The sequence below is a fragment of the Lathamus discolor genome, chromosome 1 (assembly GCF_037157495.1).
Source record: "Lathamus discolor isolate bLatDis1 chromosome 1, bLatDis1.hap1, whole genome shotgun sequence".
NCBI classification, from domain to species: Eukaryota; Metazoa; Chordata; class Aves; order Psittaciformes; family Psittacidae; genus Lathamus; species Lathamus discolor.
In genome coordinates this window covers 147,117,553-147,137,501 of record NC_088884.1, presented here as the reverse complement: position 1 = coordinate 147,137,501, position 19,949 = coordinate 147,117,553, and positions in this window count along the sequence as shown.

Sequence of the window (19,949 nt, the reverse complement as noted above, 5' to 3'; positions counted from 1 at the left end):
ACTGGTCACCTCTCAAGCATGTCATGGTACCTCTGGATGGCATTCCTTCAATCCAGCATTATCAACCGAACCACACAGCTTAATGCCATTGGCAAACTTGCTGAGGTTGCATCAATCCCACTGTCCATGTCACTGACAAAGATGTTGAATATGATCAATCCTGACGCTGACCCCTGAGGACACCCCTCATTACCCGTCTCCAGCTGGACAATGAGCTGTTGATCACAACTCTCTGCATGTGTCCATCCAGCCAATTCTTTATCCACCAGGTGGTCCATCCATCAAATTTATGTCTTTCTAGTTTAGAGACAAGGATGTTGTGCGGGATGGTATCAAACACTTCGCACAAGTTCAGGTAGATGACATCAACTGCTTTGCCCCTATCTATCAGTTCTGTAGCTGCATCATAGAAGGGGCTGTTGCACTGTAAGCATGTTCCATACCATGTAGGATGAGACTTGATAAGTCTCATGAGAACCTATTAATGAGCCATTCTTCCAGCAATTGTGTAATTCTGTTATAAAGGATACTTCATGGATGGGAAAAGACTGTTAGATGCAGCACACACTTTAAAATGACATGGGTCCAGGAAAAATATCTATATAGAAGATTTTATGTCAAGAATTCAAGATGATAGTCTTGTTTGGGCTATGAAAGGTACAGGAGTCTTTTACTGAAGTTTGCAGAGCTTCCTTGGTAAACTTTTGTGTTAGCAGTAAATTTGGTTTGTATACAATTTGATGCAATAGAAAACTATGACAAAGCGCCCTTTTGTTCTTGTCATGAAAATATGGAGAATAAGGTCTGCATATCATTGTTGTGGCAGGTTGACATCCAACAAGATTTATGCTATTTGAAAACCCTGTTCTTGCTAAATGCATTGCATATGTAAGTTCAATATAATTTACTTGGAACTTTGCTGCTACAAATAATGTTAATATCTCTGTTTTGATTTGACATTGAATTTATTTAATTTGGTACCTCATTTTGAAATATATTCATTAAAGGTGTTGAATGGGTAAAAAATCTGTCAGCATAAATGGTGTTCATTTTCAATGTGACAGCATTCACAAGTCCAAAGAAATAGAACAGTTGAATAGATAATGTCACATATCATAGCATTATTCAGATGGTGTGATCTTCTTATTGATTGGACAGCAGTTGCAAATTTAGAGCTTATGCTACATTTCACTAATACTGTGACAATGAAGAACATGAGCAATGGCCTGTCAAATGCGTGAAAATTGTGCCATGCAAGTAAATAAAGACACAGTTTATAATTCTCTGAAAGAAAGAGGGTAACATTTGTTCTGGAATTAAGCAATAGTGAAACAGAGGTTCTGCTTTGTGCTTTAAACATAAAATAGGGTTATAATGGAAGAGCAATTCTTTCATCACTGGTATTATGAAATAGCTGAAATAGTTAGCTTCCCTGTAGTGTAAAAAGCCACTCTCAAGCAGACAAACAGACAACTCTATTGAAACAGCAATTTGTAATCTCTGTACCATTATCAGCCTTTAAGACAGCAGATATTTCATCCTGGTTTTATTGTTGTAAATAACGCTGAAAGGTTTTTTAATAGAGTTCTTTCCTAGTAAAAAAAACTAAAATTGAACTTGTATCATGCAAGACACTTAGTGTAGCTTGAGTCCAAAGGCCAAACTAACAATTTGACTAGAATTCTTAAACCACCTTTCACCAAACTGCCTGGGAAGTCCTAATATGTGGAACAATTAAATGAGTAATATGTCAGATCACAGCATTATTTGAATGATGTGAACAATGATGCATTAAGCAGCATAACTAGAATCTGTTGCACGTCTATATTCCATCCCTCCCACTAAAAGGAGCAGACAAGGGAGCAATTCAGATGTATGAATACAGACGTTCAGTGGCATTTTAAATGGTATAGGGTATATATATATATATATATATAAAGCAATTCAGATGTATGAATACAGACGTTCAGTGGCATTTTAAATGGTATAGGGTATATACATATATATATAAAGCCCCCAGCTTTCACTATAGAAAGGCATAGTTCTTTCACTGATTCTCCTCAATTTTTGCCAATTCCATGAACATATCTAGAACACTCTACATCATGTCAGTGGCATATTGTTAAGGTTGTTGAATCTCTCTGGGAGTGTTTCTGGGCTTTACTGTGTGTTTAAACAGTAAGGAGAAAACAACGATGGAGAAAGCAAAAAGATATAGTCTGACCTTCTGACAGAGAGTCAGGGACTTTGTGCTTGTTTTACATTATGCCCTGTTACTGGGGGAGCATCTATTTGTCCCATGTGAGATAGGTCCTTAAATCCTTGTGTGTAGGGTGTACAGGATTCAACACAGCCCTTGTTTTAGTTTCATCTGCAAAGGTAAAGCTTGGAAGACGAGACAGAGGTGGTCTATGGCTCTTGGTTTCCCAAGAGCAGAGTGAGAGGAACTCTTTGCCCACCTCAAGGCTGTATTTTACGAGCAGTTTCACAGTCACTGTTTACCCTCTGGAGGGCACTCTGGAACAAAATTAGAGCAAACCAACTGATCAGAGCAAACCTGAGTGACCGAATAGAGTGCCTTTAAGCATTTCTTCAGTTTAGGTTGTATAACCACATGCTTACTGCACATTGCAACTATCTTGGCTGTCCCCTTGTATTTGTTTGTCCTTGTGGAGAAACTGCTTGACCAGTATTGGCTGTGTAGTAGAGCCTAGTGACAAAGAAGAGCCTTAAAAGGGTTTTGATGTTGCCTTCCACAGGAACAAATGTTTACAGCCTATAGGATGGCTGTGAAGATAGCATATACATGAATAGCAAAATCTCACAAGAACCAACACACTTGGATATGTACATGTTTAATTATTCTTCTAGTCTAGTGCCCTATCTACTAGCCTGGATCTGCATTGTGTAGGACATAGCTTTTATTTATTTACATTTGTTGAATTGTTTGCTGAACTGAATTTTTCACCGCAAGTGAACAGAAATATCCTTGCACATCTTTTTCAAGCAGGACTGTGCTCAAAAAATGCCTGCTGTTGGACCAGTTTTTGTAGGTGTGACTGCTATCATTGACACAGAATCCATATTGGAGCTCACAGGGCAACAGAAAGATTTCATGGTTGTCTGTGGAGTTTTCTTTCTCCTGAATATTGCTACCTTTACATTTTTATTTATTTGGACAACTCCCCTGAAGATCTTCACCTATCAGTCAGGTTTGCATTTCTTTTTGGCATGCTGCTAGGTTTTGACCCATATTTTTCTTTACTGCTATGCACTTCGGAAAGGTGGGAGTGAAAGTGCAGGAATGGATTGATTTTTTCCAAGGGTCAGCTTGGGGAAAGGGTAGGCCTACAGTCCTGATCCCAGTCACAGTGACAAATGTCAGGTATAGCTCTAGACCTTTTCAGCCTGGCAGGCTACATACCCTTGTTTCAGCCCCAGGGGGAGTCATGTCCTGGAATGTTCCCCATCACTCACTGTGCTGTTTGCAAACAACATGTCCTGTGAATGCCTTAACTGCATCGAAGTACTGTGCAATAAAGTCAGGCACTCCTGGCCTTTCTTTGAATGAGTCTTCACCTCTTAGGAAGTGCTAGATTCCCATAAATGATGGTGAACTTGCACCATCGAAGTGCACTTTTCTAGTCATTCTTTGCATTCACAGAATTCAGAGAATGGTTGAGGTTGGAAGGGTACTCCAAAGGTTATCTAGTCCAACAATCCCTCAAGAAGGGATACATAAAGCCAGTTGCCCAGGACCATGTCCAGATGCCTTTAGAATATTGCCAAAGATGGAGACTCCACAACTTGCCTGGGCAACCTGTCCCAGTGCTTGGTCACCCTCACAGTGAAAGTTTTTTCTTATGCTTAAATTTAATGTCCTATGTTTGTGCACTCTCTCTTCAGGTATTTATAGGTTATTGATAAGATCCTGTACCTCAGACCTTCTCTCCAGGCTGAACAGTCTCAGCTCTCTGAGCCTTTCCACACAGGAGAGATGCTCCAGTCCCTTCATCATCTTTGTAGCCCTTCACTGGACTGTCTCCAATATGTCCATGTCTGCTATACTGAGGAAAAAGCAATGTCCACTGCTCTTTCTTCATCTACCAGGCTAAATGCAGGAGGCATGGTGGATGCCTGTAAGAGAGAGGAGCTTTAAGGTGAACTTTGGGCAAGCTAGGTTGCCTTGGGAGAATAGATGTGGTCTACAGACCCCAGCTGCTGTTTAACAATACAAAGTTAATGGATAGGCAGGATCAAGCTGCATCAGAAACAATCCTTTATTTTCCCTAACCCTTTAAAACTGTATTTCAGTCATTCTAGCACAAGAAATAAGGCTGAAAAAAAAGGGGGTTATATATATAAAATTTCAGGAACTGTGCTTCCTCCTAGAAGACAAACTGCTACACAAGGAAAACAGATAAAATTATATGACATAAATTTGTGGTTTACAGGAAACCGAAATAAGCATTTTGAGTCAATTAGGTATGTGCTACAAGTCATTCTTCTGTATGTTTTACAAGCGAAATTTTCAGTCTCCTGGCACAGTCTATATATTCTGCTATAACTGTTATTTTTCTAGAACAGTAAAAAAACAGTCTCCAGCAGCAACTCAGTGTTTCTGCTGCTGTCTGCCATGCCATGTGATCTGTCCTTGCTACCAGGAGAGCCACAGTGATGCTGAGCAGCAGCTTCACAAAAAGCAGAAGACTCCAGACCTCAGCAAAACCAGTCAGCTGTGTGTGCCCTGGAGTCACAGCCATGGAACATGTCAGGAGAAGAGCAAAACATTGCAGTTCCTCTACAGGATACTAAGGGATTCTTTATCTTGCTACAACCGTTCATAGGCCCCTATCACTTTCAGATGATGGCAGAAAATCATTGACACTAAAGTCCCTACTGTCCAGTAAGGACAAAGAAGATAGCACTATGTATCAATTGTCTCGTAGCAATTGTCACTGAGCACTGACAGCATGCAGAGTGCACTGCCATTCCAATTATTAAAAGGTCTTGTAGTCCAACCTGGTTTTCCCAAAGGCAATTGATAGCAATTTATTTATCTAGTTTTTCCTAATTACAAGAAGAAGAAAAAATGGCTTAGTGAGATGCATTGGCATTTCATAATGTTTTCAGGAGGATAAAAAATCCCCCGCAAAGTAGACAAAATATGTTTCTGTAGGAGAATGTGGTAAGTCATTCTCTATTGATTTAAAAACTTCACATGAGGAAAGTTTTGCAGTGTTTAGAATGAGATTGAAAAGTGAATGCATTGGAATTTTTTTATCTGTACTATCAAAGTCTGGGGTTGGTTTTGATTCAGTCTTTTTTTTCCTGATGAAATGTTTCATCTTGTAATGTAATAGAATTAATAAGATCTGATACACTGACTTTTAATGAAATTTCATTTTTCAAAAATAGGCACATAAAAATGTCTCCATAATAAACTTAATTAGGGAAAATAGAAGATTGTATTATTTCATCATTAATACAAAGAGATGGATAATTAGGAGGATGCGATATGAATATTGAGTGAAATCAACCCTCCTGCAGGAGGCTGGAGTGCACAGGCCCTATGTGAGAAGCTATTTAAGCCAAGGAATGGGACTAGAAGCCTTGCTAAGGATACAGTATTCAATATTCTTCAAAAGTACTTTTCAAACTTAATTTTCTACTGCCTCTGGTTTTTTGGGGCTTGGTTTTTGGTTTTTTTTTTTTTCCTTTGGGTTATCTGGGGCCATTTCTCTGTAGCCTAAGTATCTTTGTCTTAGCCATTTTGTTCCATCTAGTACCCTCAAAAGCCCAAAACATGATGCATTTTCCATATTCCTTATCTCCCTCACTCTTCCTTCACTTTTTACTAAAGCTCTGCTTACTTGGTTTCAGATATTTTCCTGACATCTTCCTTCATTTTCCTCTGTACTAGGGATATCTTCATGTGCCTCGATGTAATTGCCAAGGTCTTATATCATTATGGAACTCCTATTTACATCAGTTGATACAATGTACATGTCAATATTTTTATTAACCAGATTTTACCAATGAAACAGTAAAACCCCTCTATTTAGCCTGAGCAGATTATTTGTGTGCATAGTATAAACTGTGTTATTCAAAAGACTGTGTTGATGACTGAACTAGTTTCAGTTTTGCTGGAGCATGGAGCAAATTAATTTTCTGATGCAATCAGAATGAAAGGTAGTTTTTCAACTGTTGAGGGTGAAATTCACTTCTGTTCACAGGGTCTGTACAAGGACCTCATTTAAGTTTAGCTGATGCATGAGACCTTGTATGGGTACTCTACATTGACAGAAATTTATAGACCTGATTTGTTCAGTCTATTATATTAGTACTGTTCTGAATAAGGTAAAGCACTCATTGGTGGATTTCCTCCTGTTATTCCATTCTTTCTACCCTGTTACCAATTTTATGATAGGTATTGAATTAGTCTTGTCAAGGATGGTAGCTTCCCAATCTGTCCTAAAGTATCGTTAACTTGTTTAAAAAAGTACAGCCAATATATTTTAAAATAAATATTCTAAATTATGCTTATGTTGAAAATTAAGATTCTCAGTGGCCAACAAGAAACTATGTAATAATAAAGTAATGTAACAGGATCCAGAGAAAAAGTATTGAGTAAAATACTTGTGTTTCAAGCCTAAAACCAACAAGATTTTGAGAAGTATTACTCGCTGTTCTTCCAAATTAAGGTGCCCAAGGTGACTTCTAAAATCACTTGAAATCAGTTTGTCTGATGGATGCAGAATGGTTTGGTATTTCACTGTGAAATAAGTCTATCATGTAGTAGGATTTTTTTGTGGGTGTTTTGGGTGAGGTGCTCTTTTGTTTTTAAACAGTAGTTTCCATTCTAGGCAGCTGCAATAAAGCAGCATGCTGTACCTCCTTCTTACAAAATCTGGACTGAAAACTATTGTTCAAGGCAGCATAAGAAATCAAAGCCAACTTCAAATGTCAGTGAAGCGTATTCCTAACTATGCATTCCCAGAGTCAGGATTTTAAAAGAGTCTCTTGGTGTCATCCTGCTACCCATTTTTTGTGTAGATGTGCTGTGCCCTTACTCCCCAGGCCATCCGTAGCACTGTGTCAAAAGCATATCAGTGTTTTAAGATGAAATTCATATTTCCCCATTTAAAATGTGATAAGGGCATTTTTCCAACTGAAGATTACTGCTGAGACTTACTCCTTATCCCTTCTAATAAATAATTTATTTTGTCATTGCTCCTCATCAAATACCTCATGACAGTGGGTCTGGCACTCAAGTTCAGACAAAGACTAGCAGTCTCAATGATTAAGTATTTGTAAAGGAATATCTGCTGGGAAGATGTTCACCTCTTAGTTTGTGGGTTCACAAACTAAGCCAGACCTTGATGTGTTTTCGTAGTGGTCTCAAGGACTAGCAAGATTTTTCACTTCATAACTGTGCACATCTCTGTGTGCTGCTGGGTGTTCCCATCACCTCCACCTCCTTCATGGTCTGCAGAAACATATCACTAATTCTGCTACTCAGGAAGGAAATATGTCCATCATACACCCCCAGAGGCCTATTCCTGCAATAGGATCTGCCGTGAGGAATCACAGGTGGAAGCAAGCTCTGAGCTGTCAGACTACATGCTGGGAGTTCCCAGTAGCCTCCCTCCGCAAATGACATTCCCTCTTGCAGATGCCCCTCTTTCCATGAGTGCTGTGCAGGGTAAGCCAGGCAGATTGCTTCAGGCTCTGAATGCTAGTGCAGAGGTCAGATATATGGAAAACAAGCATTCAGACTTTCCAAATGTAAGCACTTTAATTATAAGCTACCTCTTCAGTCAGTGTTAATGGCTGGGCTCCTACAGAAGAGGCAGATGTGAGATGGCTCTCAGGCTGCATCAGCTAACCTGCTCCAACAGCTCTCTGGGACAGTTGCAGCCAGCACAGATGAGGCTCTGAGTTAGTGCACTGAACTGCAGTGGTAGCCAGACTCTCTTCATAATTTCAAAGCATGACAGACATTTCTTAAATGTGGTCTCTGTGTCTTCCATTTATGTGGTGCTTGGTTTCTACCCCAACATTAACAGCAGCATGCAGACTGTATCCATCCCAAGACAGAAAAAAAAAGGTGGAAAGTCCAAATAATGATTTGGAAGTGTCCCCAGATCTCTCTTTTAACCTTAGAGAGAGTCTAGCTGAATAGCTTTGATTAGATGTCTGATTTTAGATGACAAGATTTAGATGAGTCACACACGAAAAAAAGTCAACATTTTATTTCTCCATGCATGGTAGTTTTCTCCACAGCTCTGGAGTGGGACTCTCATGATTTCCCACTCTGAACTTGGTCTAATTCTCCATTTCTTAAGGATGCATTTGTAGCAACCTTCATCTAAAGTGGAGTAAGTGGGCCCTAAGGGCCACCAATGAAACAGCTGTTAACAACTCGTTTTATGGAGAGTTTGAACTCTTGGGGAAAGACGGAACAATGGAGGCTACAACTCCAGGCCAAGATGCAACAGTCTACCCCACCTGGATACAATGCATAATTCAATCAGCATTATACCTTAAATGCTTGTCTGCTGTTATCCAAATTCATTCGCTGTTTACTCCTGTGATCCCCTTTATAGTGCATTTCCTACTGCCATCAGTCTGTATCCTTTTATGTCATTTACTTCTCTGCTAGAAGCCAAATAATTCTTATCAGCTCCCATAGTATATCATTCAATCCTCCTTTACTTTATATTGTTTGTTCCTATCAATATTCCATTGTTGTATATATTTTTAAACTCAGACAAGAATATTGTATCATCTTTACTTTGCTCCAATAAAAGACATGCAATATTTTGGTCTGGAAACTACACAGTAACCCACATGAATATACAAGAGATTTGTTTTCTGCATTGAAAAGAGGTGGGTTTTGTTTTTTGGTTTTTTACAGTATCTTTAAATCAGAAAAGACATTACCTTTTTCTTAACATGTTTTCTCTTTAAAGGATGAATTTAGTACCCATGAAAGCTGCCACGTTGGCAGCTCTGAGAAAAGAAGCCTATTTAATTGGCCATGGAAAAGATAAGTAGCCTCAGTAAGCTTCCTAGGCTGCTTATGCATTCACCCAGTAAAATCTATGATCCTGCTCCCATTCAAGTCAATGGTAAAAGTCCCTAATACCTGGTACTTCATTTGACTTCTGTATCTGCCCATGGAAATAATCCTTATGGCAATGGTAGATGAGCTGTAATCTTAAAATTCTTCTCCAAGTGGAGATAGCATGAATTTGCTCTGAGAACAGAGCACCTTTTATATGGCCACATCTCTAGCTGCTATCTGTATATGCCAGATTCACATCTGTGACATAGAGAAGAGAGGGGCTATGACTCTTTGCTGCTCTTCTCAAGCCCCCCTTATGATATTAAAATAGTGATGGTATTAACTGTGTGTGATATATTACAGATATCTTTCAAAGTCACATTTTAGTTCTAAAAGGATTTAGAGACTATCAATAAATAGGTGGTATGGTGTCTACCACTGCGGTTTGAAAATATTATGCCCAGAAGAAATCCTGTTTTATAAACAGATGGATCATTTTCACTTTGTTCACTAATGCTTTACAATTAACTAATTAACAGGTTTATTGCCAAAATTAGCAATAAAAAGTGTTCAGGAGTTTTGACCAAAGCACTCTTCAGCAATTACATAGATACAAAACAATCTGTGTGATAGTTTGAGGCTAAACACTCATCAGTTCAGAATTTAACCTGCTGTTTTCAAATAAAAGTTGACAAATAGGAAACAAAACCCTGCAGATTTTATCAACCATTTCATATTTGAGAGCCTCAGCCTTAATTAGTATTAATTACGGGTAGCACAACAAAAGTCTGAAGGGCTGATTTTGCATTTACTAGACAAACCAACAAGTTTAATATCCTATGCTTTGATGGTCTAGCTTCTTTCAGGCTTCTTTTATGATATAGTTCTGGGTCAGAAAACATTGTGCTTTTTGTGCTATAAAAAATATTTGGTTTTAAAGGGCAGCATATCATATAGAAATATATAGAACAAAGGACATTTAAAATCTAATTATTTAATATTACTGCAGGTCAGGAAGAGAAGGAGAACTCTCATAAAAATAGACTACTTCTGAGTAGTCAGCTCCACAGTTCTTATATTAAAATCTATCCCTTTCTACTCGACACCAAAAAATGCAAGCGAACAAACCCCATATGATCAGAGTTTTATAACATGTTATTCATTTTGTAGATTTGTCTCTAGAATTGATTAATAGATGAGGTCTGAGTGGTCCTGACCATGAAGGTTTCAAATGAAAACACAAACGAAAACGCAAGATATAGTCAAGGCAAATCATAGTCAAGTCTACAAGTATATCAAGTTGATGTGTGTGTCCATCCATATAAACTAATTCAGTGATGATTTATTATACTAGCCATTGAAAACCACTATGTTTTCTTCTTGACATTGCATCTTGCAAGATGTTTACATTTTTCTTTTTGGACAAGATCTATCTGCTGAAGGTAACAATTAAACTGGATTGTATTTTACTGAGCACTCAATTTTTAGTAAAATGGACAAAGAATTAATTAAGACAGGAAAGGAAGTTTTAAAATTCCAATTTCTAAAAAAATAAAAATATATAGAATCATGGAATCATGGAATAGTTTGGGTTAGAAAGGACCTTAAGATCATCTAGTTCCAACCCCCCTGCCATAGGCAGGGACACTTCACACTAGACCAGGTTGCTCAAGGCTCCATCCAGCCTGGCCTTGAACACTGCCAGGGATGAAACATCTACAATTTCGTTGGGCAGACTGTTCCAGTGCATCACCACCCTCATAGTAAAGAACTTCTTCCTTATATCTATCCTGAACTTTCCCTGTTTAAGTTTAAACCCATTACCTGTTGTCCAATCGCTACAGTGCTGTGATGAAGAGTCCTTCTCCTTGTAGGCCCCCTTCAGATACTGGAAGGCTGCTGTGAGGTCTCCATGCAGCCTTCTCTTCTCCAGGCTGAACAGCCCCAACTTTCTCAGCCGATCTTAATACGGGAGGTGTTCCAGTCCCTGATCTTCCTTGTGGCCCTCCTCTGGACTTGCTCCAACACTTCCATGTCCTTCTTATGTTGAGGATACCAGAACTGCACATAGTACTCCAAGTGGGGTCACATGAGAGCAGAGTAGAGGGCAGGATCACCTCCTTCAACTTGCTGGTCACGCTGCTTTTGATGCAGGCCAAGATATGAGTGGCTTTCTGGGCTCTGAAAGCACAATTCGTGAGGTTGGCACTGGCCCACCTCTCCAGTCTGTCAGGGTCCCTCTGGATGGCAATTCCTTCCCTCCAGCGTATCAACCAAACCACACAGCTTGGTGTCATCAGCAAACTTGCTGAGGGTGCGCTCAATCCCACTATCCATGTCACTGACAAAGACTTTGAATAGGATTGATCCCAACACCGACCCCTGAGGACACCACTCATTACCAGTCTCCACTTGGACATTGAGCTGTTGACCGCACTCTCTGCCTGTGTCCATGCAGCCAATTCTTTATCCACCAGGTGGTCCATCCATCAGATTTATGTCTCTCCAGTTTAGAGACAAGGAAGTCACGCAATACAGTGTCAAGTGCTTTGCACAAGTCCAGGTAGATGATGTCTACTGCTTTCCCCCTCTCCATGAGTTCCGTAGCCCCATCATAGAAGGCCACCAAATTGTTCAGGCAGGATTAGCCCTTAATGAAGCCATGCTGGCTGTCACCAAACACCTCATGATGCTGAGTGGCCTGTAGTTTCCCAGGTCTTCCATTTTTCCTCTTCTTGAAAATGGGTGTTATATTTCCCTTTTTCCTGTCGTTGGGAACTTCACCTGACTGCCATGATTTTTCAAATATGATTTGCTTCCAATTTCTAACTAAGATTTACTGGACAGTTTAAGTTGCTGGTAAGCAAAATTGGCATATGAGAAAGACTGTATAATACGGAAATAATAAGCTAAGATTTGTTGTTTATTTGAAAAAAGATATAAATACTGGGAAGTGTATTTGGACTGGAAAGTTTTTTAAATTTAGCTATTAAGTGAAATTTAAGGTATTTTTTTCTAATGACTGTATTTTATTTAATTGTTATGCAAAATTTTATTCATTGCAAAAGGACTGCTCCTTTTCTGACTCATAGTTACATGAATGAAATATAGACATACATACAAATTAGTTTTGAAGATAGTCTTCATTTTGTATTTAACAATGTTAATATGTTTATTGTACTGTGTGTGTTGCACTTTTAAAGAAGTACATTATATTATAGATTCATTTAATGAACTGAAGCATATTTGCAGTAATTTATTCACAATGGGCCTCTTGTGTTTGTGTGTATTTGAGAAGGACTCTGCATGAGAGGTCATAAAGATTGTGAAAGTTTGGAATTGCTTTAGTTTGCAGGATGTTTGCTCCTTTAATGTTCCTAGCATATACACTGTCCAGAATATTTTCAGAAGAGCATGTGTACTAAAAGGCAAAATTCCAATTTATATCAGTTTTCCTTTAACTGATAGATGTTATCATTCCTTTAGAAAGAAGTGTTATAATAACAGAAACAATGAAAGATTTAAATATAGCAGAACTAGTGGACAGTGCTGTAATATACAGTTTATCCTATTTGATACTTGTTAACAAACTTGGTGATCCATGAAGAAGATTCTTTAAGTTTTTGTGTCTGAGTTTAAATTAATGGTTTGGGAGTAGAGTCTATTACTGTGTGCTATACCGCTGGCAATCATTTGAATGCAACGCAAACTACACAGACTGGGTTTCTCAAGGTGCCTAGTTATGGTTGTGATTGGCAACCAATCATTTCTTTCTCATTTTCATTACAATATGTCATCAGAAACACAAGTTTGTGAGATGCTGCTTCTGTTTACCATATGTTTGATATTCCTGTCCCCAGTGCAGGGGAAAAAAAGAAGGAGTAACTTAGCAATATTTCTACCCTTTTCAGATATGAAAGAAGAACATATATTAGTTTTCAATCTATCTGACCTTTAAGGATTATCAAAGGAGAAACAGACATCAGCAAACAGCATCTGAACCTTTAGGGACAGTTGTAATCACGCGCCAGCATGGCCTACGCAGCAGTGTGGTGATTCCCACGAATAGTAGAGGTATTATGTCAGTGAAACAGAAATCATAAAATGATTATCTGAGGATCAGCAAGAAGGAAGGTTTTGACCTTAAAGAGCTTTAAGAGTGTGTTCTGAACAGCTATCTGCAACATAATTAAAGGTATTTTAACATGATAAACACTGAAGAATGTAAACCATATCTGTTCACATTGAAGAGTAAAACATACTGCTTTTATAGCTGTGCAGGTTCTGGTCAGAAGTGATATGAAATATTAGAAATGTGACAGCTTTATAATAATTTTATATTAATTGTAAAAATATTAATTTGAAGCTTTATGCCAGTGAATCTTTGAAATGTCATTAAGTATGTCTCAATTCAGCTTACCCTGTAATATTGGAATGACTGTATTTTTTCTTGTTTCATATAAGTCTGTGTGTTCAAGTTGCAGGCAAACAGGCATTAAGACACTGTCTGTTATTCAAGCTAACAAAAGAATAAGGGACAAGAGTTCCTGAAGATTATTTTGTTAAGTATCTATGTGAAGAATGCACTCCCAGATCTCCCAAAGTCTCTTATAAAAATGCAAGTGTGGTATTTCAAACAAGAAAATAAATAAGTCTTGTTGACTTCTGCAAACTAATTATTGCCAGAAATTGGAGGATGAAAAGAAAATATGTAGATGAGGAAACTCAGTACAGTTTGTTTTTAGTTTCTCTTCGAACCCTGAAGCAGTCTAATCAATATCTCTGGACCACATAGAGGGCATGGTGTAATTTAACTCTTCTGTAAAACACAGAATGGACTATGTAATCCACCCTGTGGGTTCATCACAATGAAATTGAAAGCCAGTGATACATTACATATGAATTTATCTTCTCCTGAGAAGTATGCATAGGTCCAGAGGAAAGAGAAGTCCATGCAGTTGAAACAGAGGTAAGTGCTTTTATTATAACCAGAGAAGTGCCATAGTTTGCCTGCCTGTTTATGACTGATAGCTTTGGCTTGTAAAGCCTCTCTTCCTTTAGTTAGGGAATTATTTCTCACAAGCTATAGTAGTATGTGGTTTCTGTATTTATGTCTGATATATGAATATAGGGCTAAACCTTAGGCAAAACACTGTATACTGTGCAAATAAAGCATTTGCATTGTCTCCTTGAATAGTTTCCTCTATCTTAACTTGACAGCAAATTCATCCTCCACATACTCAAACTAACTCTCCCTCTCATAATAAGTCCATTTATTTATCTTAATAATCATTATAGCACATTTAGTCTACATCTGTTCCTCAGTGAGGTTTGCTTGCTGGGAGAAATTGCGTTTACAAATGTCATATAGTTTTAATTTTGGAGTATATATGGCAAAGGTGTTCTAAAGTCTGTGGAAAGCACAAAAAATATGTTATTTTCATGATCACTGATCATGCACCTGAAGAATGGGTTTTATTTAAACTTTTAGGGACATCGGGTTTTGGGCTAAGAGCAAACATGGTGAAGTTAACCTCAAAAATTTCTGAGAGGTATAAGCGGCAGGACTTCTGTGTTTTAGCCAAACTACAGTGTTTGAAAAGCAACCCAAAGCAGCACATGATGCCTTAAAAGGACTTACTCTGGATCAGAGTGGAAGTGATGGCAGACACAAGCAAGATGAACTCTTAAGGTTGTGTTCAGAGATTTGCTCTGACACAGAGGGGCCCAGTTCTGTTTGGAGCAGAAAAGCCTTGCATCTTCAGCCTCTCAGGAGCCACTGCTTCATCCTGGCCTAATACAATCAGTGCAGTCTGGTTTTGACTGTCATGGACTTCAAATGCATTTGGACTGTACCCCATCTGAGGTGCAAAATGTGCTCCCTGTGCCTGGGTCTGTGGTGATAGGAACCATGTAAACATGTTGCAGTAAACTAAGAGGTATTCTCAATCCTTCACTTCCTCAAATATAAATTTCAACTCTTTTATGTTTTTAATATTTTTTATTAAAATCATATTGGAGATTTATACAGCTGCTGCTGCTGAATATTTGTAAAAGCCTCACTACATCATGTCATTCAAATGTTTGCTGCATGCAGGCTGTTCTGAAATGAAAGCTACTGCTTTCATTTACACCCACTAGGAATCTCCAAATTGAGTCACTTCCCCAAAAGGTATAATGGATTCCTAAGACACTAAATTAATCTGAAAGGTACTGTAGACTGCAACAAGTGTAATGTAATACGTATAATAATATATAATATATATAATATAATGTAATAGTTGTCCCTTTGAGATGAGAAAGATTACTTCCCTCCATCAGTTTTTTATTGTTCTCTGCTGATAAGACCCTTTACTACTGTTAGGGTACTTCTGTTTAACCAAGAATAAAGAAAGCTATTTTTATCACTGAACAATATTTAGTTCTGTATAAAAATCTTTCATTTTTTGACAAATTTATAATGCTTTGAGCTTAATGCGTCGGTGAAAGATTGGCTGTTCTGTGTATCTGTGGCATTCAACAGAAACTTTTTGATTTCTTTAGTTTATTAATCTTTATATCTATGCTCTGCTTTATACTGAATGTGTAGCAGTCTTCATAGCTTTTATTTATGTCTCTATTAGCTCAACAATGGTAATTAAAGATGTACAGCATCTATCTGATACCATGCAAAAATGCATTATTTCCTGCCTTGTAAACTGGAAGGCTAGAAAACATTTAATCACATTAGGGGTGACAGTAAAAGTTTGCATTCTTCACATAGGTTTCCAGTAGCCACAGAGAAACAGGGTGGAAATGCAGTATTCATTTTCTGCATAAATGGTTTTCAGAATTTAAGCTCCTTTCAGAGTGTGAAATTTTCTGAGAAAAAAAAAATCCTCAGCCAGCAGTGCTGCTTTATGACTTCAATTCACTTGCCTCCTTCAGAAAAAGGCTAACAGTTGCAGACTGCCTGCTGACGCTATTAAACAAAATTGAATAAATATTAGTTCAAACGTTGTGCAGCTAAAGAAGAACAGTAGATTTTGTGCCTGTGTAGTGCTGCTTACATAAGCATAATGTTAACTACCTCGCAGGCATTGATTTGCATGGTATCTGTGTAAGACGCTCCAGACACAGACAGATTAATGAGCTTCTCTGCATTTAACCACCTTTGCCATTAATTCTGAGACTCAGAGGAAAGGAGAGAAGAGGTATCCTCTGATACAAATCTACATATTCTCTCAACTCGCTCAAAACTTCAGGCTTCTACAGTAAGATTGTTATGTACCAATGGCAAACAAGCAGCAACGGCCTTGCTTTACTGAATTTTATTCTGCATTCCATTTAGTTTTACTATACTACATCTCTATTAAGGCTTTTAGTAAAATGGAGTCTGAGGCTTGCTAGGTCCTGGGTACATCAGTGAAAAGATGGCAGACAGTATTATAGGCTACAATAAAAATGATGTTTCTAATACTTTTGCTCCCTTCTGCAAATTTCCAGGGTTTTATAGATTTGTGGGTTTCTGGTTTGCTTTTGCTGCAGTATGAAATCAGTGCTAAAACTCAAATATATTCTTTGTATGAGATGGTTTATTTAGCCTCACACACATTCCATCTGTTTTCCAAGAGCAGAATGGAGAGAAACAGCACTCAGTTTCCTTGATCCTCAGAGCCTGCCCTTCACACTGCTGTGTAACCAACGTGCTCAGTCTCTTTTCTTCCAAGTCACAACTTTTTTTTCTTAGGTTTTTACTTGCAGTAGGCTCAACGTAGTTTCCAGGTCTCTTCCTTTGCTTCCAGAACAGATACTTGTAGTTGTGCTTAAGCTACTTGAATGCCCACAACTTTCGGTTGCTAGTCGAATGGCATTATTTATAAAGCAGGTTGATTCATCCCTCTGCAGGTAGGAGGACAGGCACGGATGAAGTCACAATTTAAAATAGCAAAGATGAACTATGTGGGGAAAAGGTGTTTTGATTTATTGTGACAGTGACAAAGTAGTATCCTTTTTGGTATCCACTGAAGCTGAAAAATACAACTTAAAAAACAAAAAAATTCCAGATAACTTACTTCTACAGGAGAAGCCTAAGTGTGGCAGTAAAAAAAAAAAGAGAAATCACATTCAATCCATCAGTGGTATTCAGTAGATGATCTCATCTGATCTGGCATTCCAGGTTCTTCAGACAAAAAGAACATCTAAATACTTGAAATTAATAGTTCATATCATTTAGATGGTGTTATAATAAGTTATAAGCATAGTAACAGGCAACTTTCACTTTCAAACAGTAAAGAAAGAGTTCCTAAATTGTTTAGACATTGAAAATTAAAATAGGATCCTGAAAAAAATATGGGAAACTGAGTAGAGGAAAGCTTTCTGGTTTTCTACACCAAAATGCTTTGGGAGATGCAGATAAAGTTATTTAACTAAATGCCTGCCTAAATCTCCTTGGCAGAGAAAACTATCAGTCTTTTAGAAGGTAGATATTGACTGGATTTTTGGTCTGATTTCTTGGCTGAATGTTTTGCATAGATAAAATTAAGAAACAAACACAGTTCTTTTGCTTGTTACTTTACACATAGATAGATGCTTCACAAACCAGTCTAAAAGAACTGTACAGTCTTAATGAAAAGGGTTTGACTTCCACATTTTTAACCAAGTATCTGTTCACTGGTATACGCAACTAATAACTTCTCCACTCTTCAATTAACATTATTCACTAATTTAGAAAAAGGTAGGCAGTGCAGCACTGAGGAAGGATATGTAGAAAATGCAACTTCTTAATAATAAAATTAAACCACTGAAGAGTTATTTATATTTGTTTTATTTTTATTTGCAGCCGTCTTTATTAGGAATAGCATCACCACCCCAAACCTTCCAAGAGCAGAAACCATGAAAGGATCTGGTACAGTCCATAAGATAATGACTTAGAACTAGCAGGAAAGGGTGTTGCTTAGAATCATAGCCAAGATTTTAAGAAGTGTCTCTGAGACTAAGGGTGGAAATGACTTCCTTTTGCTGAAATGAAATGGGAAAGAAATTGGCCTTGTATTTTACAGAGAAGATGGAAGGTAAAATGAAATACAATTCTTTATTCTTAAATTGCGGTGTGAGACTGAGATAATGTTCTTGATGTTCCACCCTGCTCAATGGACCTCCTGGTCAGCATTTGTTATGCTTAATGATGTCAAGGAACAAGGAAATTTTAGCTGTAGTAACCATAATAACATCTTCTGTTCCTTCAAGAATAGTATTTTGTCTTGAGGCTTACAGTCCTCCTGCTGTCTGCATCTGTCTGATCTGAACTTTTGGGTCCAAATTATCCTAACTAGAGCTTTTTGATCAATGAAGTGAATTTGATATTCCTGCTCATAGGAATATATACATGTTCTATGTGTAAGTGAGGAAAGTGGGAAGGCTGCATAATTGCAGCTGTCACACCATGTATGAAAGGAGAAGACAACAGCATTTGAGTTAACCAAATTAAGGTAGTTGGATATGACTGAAATACACAAACTGCAGATCAGTGCTGAACTGAACTGGTATTATTTAATTGTCTTTTAAACTCCTCCCTTTGATTATTTGCTGCTAAACTGATGGCCTGGGGGGAGTAAAAGGGAAGTCTATAAATACTTCAGACGTCCTCCTAAATGTGCAACTCTGCCAAATAGTGATGGAAGCTACAAAGGTCAAGTGCAACACATCTAGTTGCAAGAAAGTAGCAGGGAGTCTCCCTCCTCCCCATTTTATATGTCACGCTCTTATTTAAGATCTGGCAAAATAAAATAAATTCCCTGGCACCATGAGCATCTGGTTTCCGCCAATAATGGCACTTAAGTCTGTTTGGAGAACAAACATGATAGATTTTTCTTTCAATGAGGGGATTGTGAAGGGCAATGAAGAAAGAAAGGCATAAAAGCCTTTCTTTCCCATAAAAAGGGACAGATCGGAATACATATAACTGCGGTGTTGACAGATCTACGTAAAGGGGAGCAGTTTTCTCCGTCTGCTACACTAGAAGCTGCTGTAGGCATATCTACACCTTCTGTGTGACTGGGTCTTAGCCATGGACTTTGGCCCTGTAGGCCTCCTGCTGTACCCACATTAAGACAGAGGCATTCATACCCAGAATGTGTACTCAGAGAAGGTAGATGATTCTTCTGAGCTGTGGACAGTGTCTGCCATGTGAGGCTTTCCCCTGCTTTTCCAATGCACATTCAAATGGGACAACTGAAACTCCAGATAGCCTGTCCTAATATGGTTGCCTTCAAACAAGGAACAAGGAGGGGGACTGGAGTTTCATGACTGAAACTGAATGGTGTTATGGGGTTACTTCTAGCTCCTATCCAGTAGAGCCAGTCAGGGGAGAAGCAGTCATGCAAGTAGTGAAGGGTCACAGTGGGATGCCCTCTGTTCACATCCAGTTGCTTGAGTTGGCTAAAAGCTTGGGGTCATGTGTTTTGTTTCTCACTAGAACACAGCGTAAGAGAATTACTCTTGCAGACAGCAGTATCTAAATGGGATGTGGCATCTTGGAGCTGTATCCCATAAGACATAGATAGTTCAGAAATAGAGATCTGAGCTTCTACCTTCCCCAGAAACCTAGAATTTCTTTAATCTATGAAATTAGGGGCCTAATAAGGCAATGCATATGGCGAGACATAATTTACGAATGCCATTGTGTGAAGGTATGACAAATTCAAGCCCCAGCTCAGCCACAGAGTATGCAGCACAAATTTCTTTGCTGACCAGTGGTACAGTTCCTCTCAGAGCCACCCAGTCAGGTCATCAACCTCTTCCCTGAGTCTGTTGTCCAAAACTGATCAGATAGGAATCCAAAAAAGTAAACAGGTGATGCCTATTTTTATTTCAGAGATACTCATTCTGGTATAAAGGA